This window comes from Rhinopithecus bieti, unplaced genomic scaffold (assembly GCF_001698545.2).
Source record: "Rhinopithecus bieti isolate Rb0 unplaced genomic scaffold, ASM169854v2 scaffold_29976, whole genome shotgun sequence".
NCBI classification, from domain to species: domain Eukaryota; kingdom Metazoa; phylum Chordata; class Mammalia; order Primates; family Cercopithecidae; genus Rhinopithecus; species Rhinopithecus bieti.
In genome coordinates, this window is record NW_016813386.1 from 587,580 (window position 1) to 603,256 (window position 15,677).

The 15,677-nt window shown below is 36.8% G+C and overlaps 1 long non-coding RNA gene across 1 annotated transcript in view; it reads right to left on the reverse strand.

The window, feature by feature from the left end:
- Positions 1–4,100: 4,100 nt before the first annotated feature.
- LOC108512777 (uncharacterized) overlaps positions 4,101–15,677 on the reverse strand; it is a 59,098-nt gene continuing 47,521 nt past the window's right edge. The window contains exons 2-3 of the long non-coding RNA XR_001880692.1: positions 7,053–7,114; positions 4,101–4,378 (exon numbers count right to left, since the gene is read on the reverse strand). This is a non-coding gene — a long non-coding RNA (uncharacterized LOC108512777). The remainder of the gene's footprint in view (positions 4,379–7,052; positions 7,115–15,677) is intronic.

A 15,677-nucleotide genomic window follows, 5' to 3' on the forward strand; every position in this document is an offset into this window, starting at 1 on the left:
CAGCACAAGAACTCCCTTTGCTGAGAGTAAACACAGGGGGCACACAAGTCCACTCTAGATACTGCAGGTTTCAGGGCAGCATCTCACCTGAACTTCTTTGTACACAGGGAAGAAGTTGTAAAGGAGAGCACGACGCCATAATAGCAAATTTAGACAATCTGGCATTTTAGACAAATAGCAATATCCATTTGTCTGGATATAACTTTCATAACTGGGTTATAGAATCCATAACTAGTTACAATCCATAACTGGGAAAAGCCAAATAGTAACTGGAGGAATGCAATCAGAGATTAAATTGAAAGCCACCAGGACTCTGGTATTTCCTCCAGCTTTGCTTCTTTTGTGTGGTGACTTCAGCCTCACCTACTGCCACCTTTGTGAAGCGGTTTCTAGACACCATTTTCCAAGCTTTATCACACAGGAAAACTGAGCCTCGTTCTCCAGCTTTTACATCCATAAACACAAAAACAAAACCCAACAAAGTCTTGAGAAAGAACTGTGATTGCCCTTGCTTAATTTGTCTTTAGGCCGGGGTTTGTCGCATCAGCACTATTGAGCACTATTTATATTCTAGGCCAGATAATTTAATTGTGTGTTGTAGGTTGTGTCCTGTGCATTGTAGCGGGGTTAGCAGCATCCCTGGCCTCTACCCACTAGATGCCAGTGGCAACCCCCTTACCCCAAGTTGTGCAACCAAAACTATCCCTAGAAATTGTCAAATGTCCCCAGGTACCCAGAGATCAGCCAGTTCCCTGATTGAGAACTATCGCCATAGACTTATCACCATGCTCACAAATAGAGGATCACATTATATCAAGCCAGCATGTTGAGATGAAATTGGGAAGCAGGATCAAATTCTCAATTTGTTGTGAGCTAGGTGGCCATCCCAATTTTAGTCTTCTGTGTAACTTAAATTTTCCAGCCTTTTTTTTTTTTTTTTTAAATCATGTAGACTCTCTAAGCTTCTGAACTAACAATTTTCTTGGTCTTTTTTTGTCATACAGTTATTTCATTACCATAAAGGCTATTTACAAGATTTCGATGGAGTGAGAAATGAGAATTAGGACTGGGTTCCCATTTTCATAACATTTACCCAAATTGAAACATCGTAATATGCATGTTCAAGCAATTTATCTCAAATGTAACATAAGAAAAGTCATTGGCTATAATTGGGTTTATACTTAACATTTTTTTTTTCATAAGGGGGAAACAAATTATTCAATGTGGTATTTTTATCTTTATTATTTATTTATATATATGTTTTCTGAGACAGAGTCTTGCTCTTTTGCCCAGGTTGGAGTGCAGTGGAACAATCTTGGTTCACTGCAATCTCTACCTCTTGGGTTCAAATGATTCTCATCCCTCAGCCTCCCAAGTAGCTGGGATTACAGGTGAGCACCATCACAGTCAGCTATTTTTTTCTATTTTTAGTAGAGATGGGATTTCAGTCTTGGCCAGGCTGGTGTTGAACTTCTGGCCTCAAGTGATCCACATTCTTTGGCCTCCCATATTCATTGTTTTTTAAATTTTCATTAAATCAAGGAAAATCAGTTTTTATTAGCTAAAAGGGAAGCATAAGAAAGCCTACTCCTTATGATTCCAACAGTTAAGTAAAATAAATTTGTAATATAACATAGAATAAACATTGTTATGGTTATTCATAATCACGGAACAAGCTCAGCTGTTGTTTACGTATCATTTTCCATGTTAAGGTCTATTTATTAAGTAAGTTTGTAAGATCCTACTTCATTTCTTATTCATAGATTTTGCAATTTAATCTTAAGATACCATATCATTTCACAATATGTATTCATTAGACCTTGTGATTATGGACATAACAAGGAATAGAAAAATAAATACTAGAATTCTGGCTTACTGACTTAATAGAGTCAAGGAAAAAACCTGACCCAACCAAGAAGTCCTCAGAAAATGAGTAGAGTGTGTGTTTTGTCCTTGAAATTTCTGCTATTTTTTTTATTTATAAGCACTCCAAAAAAGAATCCTATAAATTAAAACACATACTCCTGCATCTTAATTTTCATATGGACCCCAGTGGTAGATTTACAGTCATTCAGGACCTACTCCATCATAATTAAGTTGTACTTGTCAGCATTTTATTGCTCTTCTTGAAGATAAATCCTTATCTCAGAGGTTCCCACAGTGATTATCATCATGGCCTCTTGCTTTTATCACGGATGGGGATTTTGACAGAGCCATTACTCCTGCAGATCTTACATGTTTTACCTTCTTCACAAGACATCATTATTTAGATATCTAAAAATATTCTGATTGCTTTGGTTTCTTCAAAGTTTTCCACAGCTTTTTTCTCTTTTCCTGCCTCTCTCCCTTTCCTCTTTTCTATCTTCTTTTCTTCTTTCTTTCTTTCTATTTCCTTAAAATAGTGTTAGTTTTCTTGACCTTGTTTTAATTACATAATTTTGCATTCTGCCATATTTGATAAAATTTGCCTTTGTATTACTCATTAGAAATAAATATTCTCCCTAAAATATGATAGTCAATGATGAATAAAATATTCTCTGTCCCTAACCTGTCATTCATAAGATTAAAACTACATATGAACTGTTTTTATTCTCTTTCTACTTCTAAAAGACTGACTTTTGAGACTTTTGATACAATTTTGATATATTTCCAAGAGAATCTCATGTCGGTGCTGGTGGTGGTTGTAATTTGACAATCTATTCTTTTTAAGTAAAAATATTCTACAAACATCATAAAATTATTTCTGTTTATTTTATATATTTAGGAAGTGAGTTATAGCAAACCAAAACTAGAGAAAAGCATTTGTAATTAATGTGATACATAAAAGTGATATTCATAATATACTGATTAAAAAACACTAATGTTACAATAACTGAGAAAAAAGTATAAAAATATTGTGAGAAAATTAATAGAAGTAAATGTCTAGTATTTAAGACAAATTTTTAACTTCGATGAAAATCAGAACACTTAAATACAGTCTTCATATTTTAAGTTAGCAGTATTTTTGAAAATCAGAACAATTAAAAACAAATGTCTGATAAATTAGCAGCACTTTGAAAATAATGGTATATTAATTTCTTAGGGCTGCCATAACAAAGTATCACAAACTGGATGGCTTAAAACTACATAAATTTATTTTTTCGCTTAGCATGGTGGCTCACGCCTATAATCCCAACACTTTGGGAGGTTGAGGCAGGAGGGTCACTTGAGACCAAGTGTTTGAGACTAGTCTGGGCAACATAGAAAGACTCTGTCTCTACAAAAAATTTAAAAAAAAAATTAGCTGTGTGTAGCGGTGCATAACTATAGTCCTAGGTACTGGGGAGGCTGAAGTGAAAGGATCTCTTGAGCTGGGGAGTTTGAGGCTGCATTCAGCTATGATCATGCCATTGCATTCAAACCTGGGTGACGGAACAAGACCCTGTCTCTAAAAAAAAAAACAATGTTTTTAAGGGTTTGACATTTCTAATAGGATTCTGTAGAGGGATAGAACCAAAGAAATATATATATGGAATTATATTCCATTACATATTTATTAATATATAAATATTAATTTATTATTAAGTTTATTACATATTAACTCACACAATCACAAGGTCCCACAATAGGCCATCTGCAGGCTGAGGAGCAAGGAAAGCCAGTCTGAGTTCCAAAACTGAAGGACATAAGAGTCTGATGTTCAAGGGCAGGAAGCATCTAGCACAGAATAAGGATGTAGGCTAGGAGGCTAGGCCAGTCCCTCTTTTTCACATTTTTGTACCTGTTTATATTCTAGCCACGCTGGCAGTTGATTAGATTGTGCTCACCCAGATTAAGGGTGGGTCTGCCTTTCCCAGCCCACTGACTCAAATATTAATCTCCTTTGGCAACACCCTCACAGACACACCCAGGATCAATACTTTGTATCCTTCAACCCAATCAAGTTGATGCTCAGTATTAACCATCACAACATTGAAGTCAAGTTGTTGAGAGGGTATATTCCCTTTGAAGCTTCTAAAGGATATCCCTAATCCCCCCTTGTCTCCTCCAGTTTCTGGTAGTGCCAGGCATTCCTTGGCTTGTAGCAACATAACTCCGATCTTTGCCCCATCTTCATATGGCAGTCTTTCCTCTGTGTCTGTGTCTCTTCTCTTCTTATAAGGACAGTTGTACCTAATTCGATATGACTTCATCTTAATTTGATAACATTAGTGAAGACCCTATTTCCAAATAAGATTACATTCAAAGATCCCAGTGGCTATTACCCAAGCATATCTTTTTGGAGACACAATTTAACTCACAACAGATACTATTTATTGCTAATAAATGAGTAAAGTCTTTCTGAAAAGAAATTTAGCAAAATTCTTTCTTCTACTAATTTCTTTTGTGGGAATCCACCCTGAAGATAAACAGAAACATAAATTTTAGTCATATTCAAAAGGTTACTTGCCACAGGATTCATTATTTAGAAGCAAATCAAAGTAAAACATGGGAAATTATTGAATCATTTTGGTAAATCCCAATAATATTATGAAGCCACTAGAAATGTTTAAGTGCTTAGCATCACAGAAAATCCAAGAGATACTAACAAACAACAATTAGATTACATTTTCTACTATAAAATTAACCAAAATTAAAACAAACAAACATACAGCCTCAACAAAAAAGTGCCATTGGTGAGTGTATGAGAAAATGAGCATTCTTTTCCACTGCTGGTGGGAATCTAAAGCGTTCAAAAGCTTCCTGGACGGTCATTTGGCAATACATGTCAATGCCTTAGCAATGTTCCTGTATTTGGCTTTCCAGTTCCACTTCCAGGAATTTATTTTAAAGAAATAATCTTGGATATGCACAAAAATGTATCAATGAGAATGTTTACGGGAGTTTATCAATGGAAAAATAACAAACAACCTAAATATTCAATACCAGGATATTGCTTAAATAAGTAAGACATTTAGGTGATAAAATACCATGTATTTAGTGACATGAAAAGATATGACATATATACATTGTTTTTTTAAAAAAGAAAGTAGATTATAAAATACTGTTCATGACATCATCCCATTGGCATAAAGCCAGTCCCTGAATGTAGAACTTACTGCTATGAATTTACAAATCAACTTTTACAAGAGTGGTGAGGTTATAGGGGCTACACAGTGCTCTTGTGGATTAAACAAGTTAAAACAGTTTTCAAAAGCTTCTCATTTTCTCTTTTGAAGTTGTTCACTGACTCAAAAAAAGATTTTGTCATAATTTCATCTTGAATACATTTGCAGTATTGAAACAGATAAATTATTTTCTTTTTCTTTTTTTTTTTTTTTGAGACGGAGGTCCCTCGCTCTGTCCGCCCAGGCTGAATGAGTGGCGCGGATCTGGGGCTCACTGCAATCCTCCCGCCTCCCGGAGTTCCCTGGCCATTCTCCTGCCTCAGCCTCACAGGACTAGCCTGACTACAGGCGCCCCCACCAACACGGCCCAGCTATTTTTTGTTTTAGTAGAACGCGGAATTTCACAATGTTAGACCAGGAAGGTCTCAATCTCCTGACCTCATGATCCACCCACCTCGGCCTCCAGATGAATTCTTGAAGTATCCTGATTTCAGAATTAGGGAGGACCTAGAAAAAAATCGTTACGCTGTCTGTTCTCAAGAAGACACACGAGATTCAGTCAAGAAATGGGAAATTTTATGCACATAAAGTTTCCTTTTACATATATAGAAACAAACAAATAATAATATAAATCTGGCTAGTATTATATAGAAAAGACTGCCCTGTTGCTAAATATCTGAATGTTAGAAAAGGACATTTTAGAAATAAACCTGTAATAGAGTACAAATATTAAAATATGTTAGCTTAAAAATTACAGAATGTTTTAGGAGTTACGGATTACTTGAGTAAAAGTTGTATTCACAGAAAAAATGCAAAATGCAAGTTTTTTTTTTTTTTTTTGGAATAACTAAGTTGGTTATGTGCAATATCATCACAATGTTGGAACTTCTTTTTCTGTTTTGGTAAATTTGTGGCTCAATCATTATACTTCCCAGTATGTTATACTTTATTCTAAAGTCATTTCTGTGTGGTTATGGTTTTAACATTACTCTCTTGTTCCAAGACACAAAAGCTCCAACAAACTTAAATAACTCCTTAGAAGACAGTTTCACTATTCTTATTCTCTATCCCTTGCCCTTAAATAACAAATCCCTTCTCATAAAATCAGGAAGTTGGCAACATATAGTTTAGAATAAGCCAAACAATGGCTCAGTAGATGCATATAGCACATTTTCACACTCACAAAAGTTTTATTTCTTCTAACAGTTTGTTTTGTGGGTAGTTGCTACAATTTTTTAATATGATTTGTTTGTTTAGACATGTCCTTTCATAAAATGAGAACAAGAAGTGAATATTCCTCATTGAACCTCTTAATCCTGATTTCTGGTTAAGTAGTCCAATGAGATTTTTATGCTCAGGTAAGGCTTATCTTATTTTTTCCAGCTACTTGGTTTATGGCAGTTGGTCTCTTACCAGGTGGGCTTTTCCATAGGCCTGCCCAATGACATGGCAGTTGTATGTTTTTGAGTAAGTAATACAAGAGATTGGATGAGAAATATTGCCAAGGTGAAAGCCATGGTCTTTTCATAACTTCCTAACATCTTAGTACTGCTGTCATTTTCAGTTAATCAGAACGGACTCAACAAGTCCAATTCACACTCAATATGAAGCAATTACACAAAGGTGTGACTTCTAAAACAAGTGAATCGTTGAGGTCATCTTAAAGGTTGCTTACCGCATCAACCAAAGTTTGAGAACACTGCTATATAGGTGGCATTCAAAAATCAAGTGGAATGGATAAATTGCTTAAAAGGTATTTAGATGGAAATAAATTTCAGTGGATACATTTCAGGACCCAGGCAGAAGGACTAGCCAGAAGAAGGTGTAACTCTGGTCACAGAGCTGGCATTATAGAGAAAAGCCTCATGTCTAGGTTACTGCCGAGAGTACTAAAGAAGTAGCAACCTTAGCCTAGCCTGGGAACTGCGCTCATGGACAGGAAGAAGTTATGGCTCAGGAACGCACATAGAAGCCATTTGAATCCGGAAAGGCAACTTCTGCTAGATTCCATTGTTTCAACTCAGGACCTAGGTAAGAAAGGAAGACTTAAATCTGGAAAAGCTTCATGAGCTCAGCTTTGGAAACCAAAAATGAGAAGAGCTTAAATGAGTCATAGAAGAGTGGTTCTCAAACTTGGCTTGGTGTCTGAAGCACTTAGCAACTTGATAAAAATACAGAGATTCAGGCCCAATTTTACTTCAACAAGCCTGCCTCTGTGTGCTTCACAAACATTCTAGGTGTTCTAATACAGACCAAAGTTTGAGAACCACTGCCTTAGAAGGACTATTTATCTTCCCCAAGGAATCCACCATGTATTGATTTATGATAATTGACTTAGTAAATTAACAAACCAGTGCTAAACTCTTAAGAAGTTCATGGCATAAATATGAATGTGCACACTTGTAGACAGAAATGAAGTAAAAGATTATGGTAACTAAAACATTCCAAGGAAAAGGCTGTGCTTTTATGTTGAAAGAACAAATCATGGCTGGCACTGATTAATAGATTCTGTTCTCTCAGGTTGGCAAAATGCAAAAGAGTTTTCTTTGCCAGAAATAGCAGAATGTACACCCCGGCCAGCATCTGGAAATTATTCTTAAAGAAATGTGACATTAGATAAAATGAGAGTGGTGGGTCAATTTCTATTTACCCATTTCACTGGTACATGCTGACTAAAGGTTAATGCAACTTTAAACTAAAATCTTCACCCTGTTTTTCATTCTCTTCCTTCTTGTTTCATCATGTTTATTTCCAAATCCATTTGAAAAATAGATATTGGTGGCATTCTACTAAGACTTTGGTAAACTACGGACCTTAATTATTCTTTTTATAAAATTTGCTTAAGTAAAAGGGATCCTAGAGTGGAATATATATAACATTTGAATTCAGAGTCACCTGGCTTTAAATACAAGTGACTATGAAACCTTAAGCAAGTATTTCAACTTTTCTAAAGTTCTTTATGTGTACATAGGTAGATCACCTAACCGTTTTGAAAAATTATGGTTGGATTAATAAATAATGTATACAAAATACTCAACTCTAGTAGGCACTCAATAAACTGAACTATTGCTACTACTAATCACTGATACTTCTGAGTTCTGTAAAGATCAAAACATATTAGTAACACAATGTTATGTTCAGAATCCGGTGCAGGTTATATCTAGTAGGTATTTCAGATTTTCTGTTTTGAAGTTAGAGTTATGGGGTAGTAGTCAAGAGCACAGACTCAGAATCCAGCCAAGTTCAAATTTAACATTGCCGTTCACTAATAGTGTATTCTTGGGCGATTATGTAGATAACTTACGTAACCCCTGCCTTGCTTTTCTAATCTGTAAAATGGAGAAAATAATGATGCACCACCTAATGAGAATTTGTAAGAATGAAATTACTATTTGTAAAGCAATTACTAGAAAATGTACCACCTGTGTTAGTCATTGTTCAAAATAATTACTTTTTAAAAAGAATTCATCCTTTACCTCAGTTACTAATTTTGGATGTTGTTTACAAAAGAAAGCATGGGTCGAATTGTCCTTTTTGTGCAGGTTTCAGCTTTTTGATGGGATGATATTACCATATCCCTCTAAATTGTTTTATAAGGTTTTATCCTGATTATATGATAAAGCTTTTCCAAGGATGTGAGCTGCTCATTGGGGTGCCAGATACTTTTGGGAGCTGCAATTAATTATCTGAGGGAAGATAATTCCGTCTATAGAATTACTCTCCTGTCAATAAACTCTCCCCACCCAAATCTCATTTTGAATTGCAATCCCCATGTGTCAAGGAAGGGACCTAGTGGGAAGTGACTGGATCATGGGGGTGGATTTTCCCTTGCTGTTCTCCTGAAAGTGAGTTGTCATGAAATCTGGTTGTTTGAAAGTGTGTAGTACTTCCTCATTTGCTCTCTTTCTCTCCTGCTGGTCATGTGAATATGTGCCTGCCTCGCCTTTGCCTTCCACCATGATTGTAGGTTTCCTGAGGCCTCCCCAGCCTTGCAGAACTGTGGTTCAATTAAACCTCTTTTCTTTAGCAATGTGAAAAGGGACTAGTACACCTGGTAGTATCATAACTGAATATTGAGTAAATACAATGGATTCTCAATCCTATGGAAATACGTATACAGATTCAATAGAAAAGGAGAGTACATGACTGTTTTTCAAGAGCAGAAATGACATACTGACCTAGTTATTTGTGGCTAGATGACATTTACAAACTCTCTTTGTGAAGCAGATTTAGTATTCAAAGGTAAACTCACACTTATCTGATATGTTTATAATCATGAGTGACGTTTGATTTAGCTATCTAGTAAAATCAGTCAATTATTTATTTTTAGTATATAATTAAGTCACTTTTAACAAATCCCATTTGTTTTACAAGTTTAAATAAAGTACTATGCAAAAAGTGTATGCATATATAATGAATGTTTCATCATCAGCACCCTCACCGTTAAAAACTGATTGTTAAACTTGACTGCAGTGTGACTCTATATTAAAATACAGGTGTTAAAACATAACAGGCAGCATGGGAATATATACATTTCTAAAACTTCTCAAGGGGTGTTCTCTGAGGTAGAGCTGTTTAATATTTTCAAGAACTCTGCGGGGAAAGACTATACTATCTAGTACTATTATCAGGGGAGAGTTTTCAGATTCTTGGTGTTTTTAACAAAGAATTGGTCAAAAATGCACAAATAAAGCAAGGAAAGAATGGAGCAATAAAAGCAGAGATATTTGAAAATGAAAGTACACGCCACAGTGTGGGAGCAGCTGGAGCAACCACTCAAGGGCCTGAATACAGAATCTTTCTGGGTCCAAATACAACCTAGAGGCTTCTCATTGGTCACTTGGTGTTCACCCCATGTAAATGAAGTGGTGGTCTTCAATCAGCCTGGTTGTGGAAAGCAACCAATCAGAGGCTGAAGAGAAGTTACGAAGGTCACACTCCTATGCAAACATCTGAAGTGAAGTTACAAAATGAAGTTAGAAAGTTGCACTTCTATGCAAATGAAGACTTGGCCTGCAATCTGTCTGATTGGTTGCAAACCGCAAAGGATCAGAGGCTGAAGTGAAGTTACAAAGTTACACTCTTCTTTTCTTTTCTTTTCTTTTTTCTTTTCTTTTTTCTTTTTTATTTTCTTTTCGAGATGGAGTCTCCCTCTGTCACCCAGCCTAGAGTGCAATGGTGCAATCTCTGCTTACTACAACCTCCACCTCCCAGGTTCAAGTGATTGTCCTGCCTCAGCCTCCTGAGTTGCTAAGATTACAGGCATATGCCACCACGTCTGGCTGATTTTTTGTATTTTTAGTAGAGACAAGGTTTCACCATGTTAGTCAGGATGGTCTCCATCTCCTGACCTCATGATCCACCAGCCACCGCCTCCCAAAGTGCTGGGATTACAGGCACGAGATTGGTTGCAAAATGCCATTGCAAAAAGCAAACCAATCAGAGGTACTTTTAATTTCCCATCTGCTGCACAGAAACGGTGGCCATGCAGAATGGGTGCCGTGCAGAAAAGGTGGCCACGCAGTAGAGTAAAAGCAAAAAGCCACTAATCAGAGGTACTTTGAATTTTCCATCTGCTGCACAGAAAATGTGGGGGTTTGTAAATGGAGTAGCCTCTGGTCCTTGTGTTATTTAGCTGTGGAAAGTTAGGGTTTTCCTTTCAATTTAGTTCTAGGAAGTCAGTATGAAACGGCCTCCAGACCCTGTTCTCCTGCCTCAGTACATTCAGCTCGTTGTATTAAACTGGCTAGAGGAGACACCTATTTGTGATATGAGTAGATTTCCTTCTAATGATTCATCACATCTTTAGCATATTATAAGAAGCAACATTTTAAATGTTTTATCTTTACTTATGAGGTCTGCTTATGAGAGAAAATTATGTGTAACTTTACACAAAGTCGGGAAATATTTTTCTCAACACTCAGTACCCAGAAAAGTGCTGAGTAAGTAGTTGGACTTTATCTTGTGGACAAGTGAATCACACAATGTATTGTGTTTCCCATTTTTCTTTGACTTCTAGAGAGCTTTTGAAAGCAATATTGGGGTCCATCTCTATCAACTTCGCCAGATCTTATTGTGTGCATTTCATGTACTAACCTCATCCCTGGTTTGATTTTTCTCTACCCTCATTTGTTCTTTCTTCTAATTTCCTCTAATTAAAAAAAAATGTTGAATGCTCTCATTTTTCTTGGGTGCAAGGTAGACAATAGATAGAATAGATTAATTTATAGATACATTTATTAAAGTCTAGGTGGATCCCAGCATCCTATTTGCATGGCTCCTGGTGTAGAGGAAGAGGGTGAGGGTTAGCAGTCCAGAAAATTTCAATTCCACATCCATTGCAGTTGTGTTCATTGATAATATTTCTGTTGTCACCCTCCCCCTAACTCACCACCCTCATTGCTGTGGCTTTTTCATTGTTAGCTTACCATGCAACTTGCATTCTTGGAGTAGATTTTGCTGACCTTTGGTAACCTGGAGATGATTGTGTTTCTTTCTGAAGTGAAATATTCATGGGTTTTGATGAGAAGCCCTTTTCATCTCATAAGCATTTGCCCATGAAAAAACTATGAAAAGCAAAAAGCAATGCTACTCTGCTCCCTTTTCATATAATATTGAAATGCTATCAAAATAAAGTAATGTATCTTTGATTTAACAAACTTCATAATTTAAATTCACCTAAATAGATGTAAATTTGATATATGTCTAAGTAAAGAAAAGGAAAACATGTCCAGGCTTATGAAACAGGTGGCCAGGGGAAGTAAAAGTTAATATGATGGAGTAAAATGTATTTGGTGATTTTTTTCCTCAGCAAATTCAATTAATAGAACCAAGCTTAGATAATCATAGTTCAGCAAATAAAACCATTTTACTTAATGGTAATAGATTTAGTAGAGTTACTCTGAGGAGGAAACAAAAGTAGGTTGCTTAAGTATTTGTTTAAAAACAAAGAAAAACAGAGTCCCAAGTGGTTGTCCTGCTCTACAGGATACCTTTAGGAAACTAAAACAGCACGTACATATGTGTTCCCGTTACAGGACTTTCCCTTAGTTCAGCTAACGGTGGGGTTCTTCGTTCTATCACGAAAATTCAGGCACACAGACAATTTGGATGGTGAGTGAGACAGAGTTTTACTGGGTGAAAAGGAAGAAAGGGGGAAAACAGGGACTCTCGCTAGGCCAGCGTTCCTGCTAGAGTGCTTCCCGCCCACTGCTTGGATCCCGGGTTCCACCCAGAAAGAGGAAAATCCAGACTCCTCCCTGCTGCAAATGTCATGAACTTCCGAGGCTCCACCTCAGTGGGCAGACTGATTGGAGTTTCTCCAGGGACACCCTCCCACCTGGCTGTCTCTTTCCGCCCTCTAAAGAAGTACATCTAACTGGCCTTAGAATAAGGACAAAGATGAAGACTGATCTTAACTGCTTCCTGCTGACAGAGGAGGAAACGGGCAGTCAGAGCTTCCCTAGAGGCCCACCAAAGGGTTCCCAGCAGAAGGGACCATTGTCAGAGGCTCTTGTTGCATGACTGTTTGGAGTTTGATGGCCTGAAGGCAAGAACAGACAAACGAGATTATTAGAAAATATGGATCAAAACGAAACGAGGGGGATATAAGGACAGCTAAAAAATTATGAGGCCTTTTACCAGTTTGCATGGGGAGAGGGAGGCCAAAACCTGACTGGTTAAAAAAAAAAACGTGTACCCTTTTGCTGGCATATTGGGCTTCTGCGTTCCCTTCCCCTGAGCCCAGTCCTAAGTCAACCAGTTTAAGGTTTGGGAAATTAACTTTCCAGTTTGGAGGATGCATCTGAGGGGAGTGTCTCATAGTATAGAGACACAATTACCTATTAGTGAAGAGAGAACCTAGGAGGAGAGAGGAAAAACGAAGGTGGTTTATTTTTTTCAAAGAAGTCCCAGGGGTTCAGGATGCATTTTAAAGGGGTACAGACTGAAGATTATTGGCTACTCATCTAGAAAGAGGGGAGCAGGTGCCCCTGGTTTGCTTCTCTTCCTAGCAGATACCCAAGGTACCTGAGGGAAAGAGGGAAGAGCATCCTCTTTCCCTCTTCCATCCTTGCATCCCCGATTTCTAGTGACATTGGCAGGTCCCGCCATGAGTGCCAAAGCGGCTTGCACCCAGGAAGCAGGGCTGCCTAGAGAATAGAAATTATCTGTTCTCACCTAGTTCTCTTTTCCGCCTACCGTCAGCAGCCTTGGAGTTCCCTAGACCTCATTTATGCCACGGATACTAACATGGCCTTTATCTATGAAACACAAAGCTTGGGGTTGACTTAATCAGCAGGAATCAACTAGGCTCACCTGGGCCATGCCTTTTAACTTCTGTTGCCGTCTGCATCCCTTATATCCAGTTTTCTTTCCTACAGCTATGAACTGAAGCTTCAAATTGAGTCTGGGACAAAAATGTGTTTCAGATTTGGGGGCGGGGAGTTGCACGGACCCTTTATCATAAGCCAAATGCTAAGGTGAAACTGTGGCACTGAGTCCTCCTCCAACAAGGGATAGGAAAGGATGTCTTGTGACATACCCAGATACCTGGTGGCTATAGTTATGCTTGCTGGGATTTGGGTACATGGTGCTTGGTTTTGGTTAGCTCCTTTGGTTTTACTTTCCCAAAAGGAAATCTCCAAGTGATGAACATCTTATTTGTTCCCATCACTTGGGAGGATTTGCAGGATAATTGCTCAGAAATAGAATATTAATCCGGATTTCTACATTGCCCATCCCTCTTATTCTTTCTGAGCTGCAGCCAGAGCTTGCTGGTAGGTTCACAGGAACAAACAGTGCTAGTCTAAAATGTAGGCAAAAACTAAAAAACAAGTAGTGAGTTTAGAATTTCATTAAAAATATATGTTAAGTTTTGGAAAATAATTTCTCTCTTTTCAGTCCTCATTTTTGTTAAAAAAATACCATAATAGGACTGAGCTGTTTGCAAAATAGATTTTAGTTTTATACTTGACTGATTATTTGCATAAAATGTATCAAGAATAATTATTTCTAAATAGGCCTTTTGGATTGGCTTTGATGGAAGTTTGTTCCACAAGAAATCTCAGATAAGACCTTTTAAAGCCAAGCCCAACCATGAGTTTTTATCCTCAAACAGCTGTGAGTTGGGTAATACTTTCCTCTTAAGGTCCCATAATAAACTTGGAGCTCCTGGACCTGTTAGAAAATGACATTCTCACTGACAACATGTCAAGAACCCTGTACAGGGACTGTGTAGGTGAGGGTATGAGGCCAGTCTCCCATGGGTCTTTTATCAGCAATGTAAGTCAAGCTTTACTCCTTAAAGGGAAGCATAGCCTTCCAATCACAGCCTTGGTAAAATAACCATTTTTCCAATTGTGTCCTGTTGCAAAAGAGTAATGGATTTTTATTGCACTGATGAAAACAACTATATTGCCACAAGTTAAGAATACTCACAGATAGTCTCCAAGTTCTAGAGGAACCAGGCAGAGAGAAACAAACATGCTCTAAATTTTAATCACAAGTCTTAGCAAAGACTTAATTATTAAAGTCTGCAAATAGTTCAAAATAAGTTTCCTTGACTCTGGAAAACAAAACAAGGATCAGCAATATTCCAAACAAAAGTTAAAAGGATTGCTTCAGTTTCTGAGTTTAGTCCATTTAGTTTTTGTTTTGCTTATATTCATGAACATTTCAGCCCTTTATGAATCCTATACGTTTTTCTCTATTCCAATGTCACAATCTCCAAAGTTATCAGAAACCTGTATTTGAGAGTACCCATTAGAGTTCTATAGCTTATTATAAACCATCTTTTGAAAAGGAATAAAATAAGACAACAATTTGTGAATAGCATAATATCCAGGATAGTTACAGTTAGAAACATCATTGACAAAGAAGTTTGATTATCTCTGTGATTTACAATAACTTAACAAAAAACCTTAATTATGATTGATATCTATACTTAGACATTAGAATTTTAGAAACCCCATACAGTTTTGGAACATATATTAGCATTATTTACCAAGATATAATCTAAAGAAATTTGAGCATCATTTTGTCAATCCCATGTACCTAAACATGTTAAATAATCCTGTTTACCTCTTTTTTTCTGGACATTCCAGGGACCCTCTGGACTATCCACAAAGCCAGGTGTCAGGGAAGACAATTTTAAAACTGAAGTTTGATTTTGGGAAGGCTGTTAAATGTTCAAGGTTTAAAACACTTGATATTATAAAATATAATTCCTGATTATTGTAAGTTATTTATTTTGCCAAAATGAAGACTCAGAAATTTTAAAGAAGCAAAAAACTTTTATAACCCTTTATAAATTTTGCCAAAGAGCAGATTAGAATTTTAAGATGTCCGACTGGAGATTTTATTTCAATGCTCAATTTACAGAAAAAAACATTTAATACCCTTTTGAATTTAGCAAAAATGTTTACATAGAGACTTTCTTCTGCAAGATTAATTTCCACAACTCTTCCACCACTTCTTTGAACCTTTAGTTTTTTCCTAGTTTAACTCAAAATAATCATTTGATTTTAGGCAAAAGTTTACATTTCCATGCTTTCTTATAACCTTTACTAAAAAAGCACATTTTACTGTTCT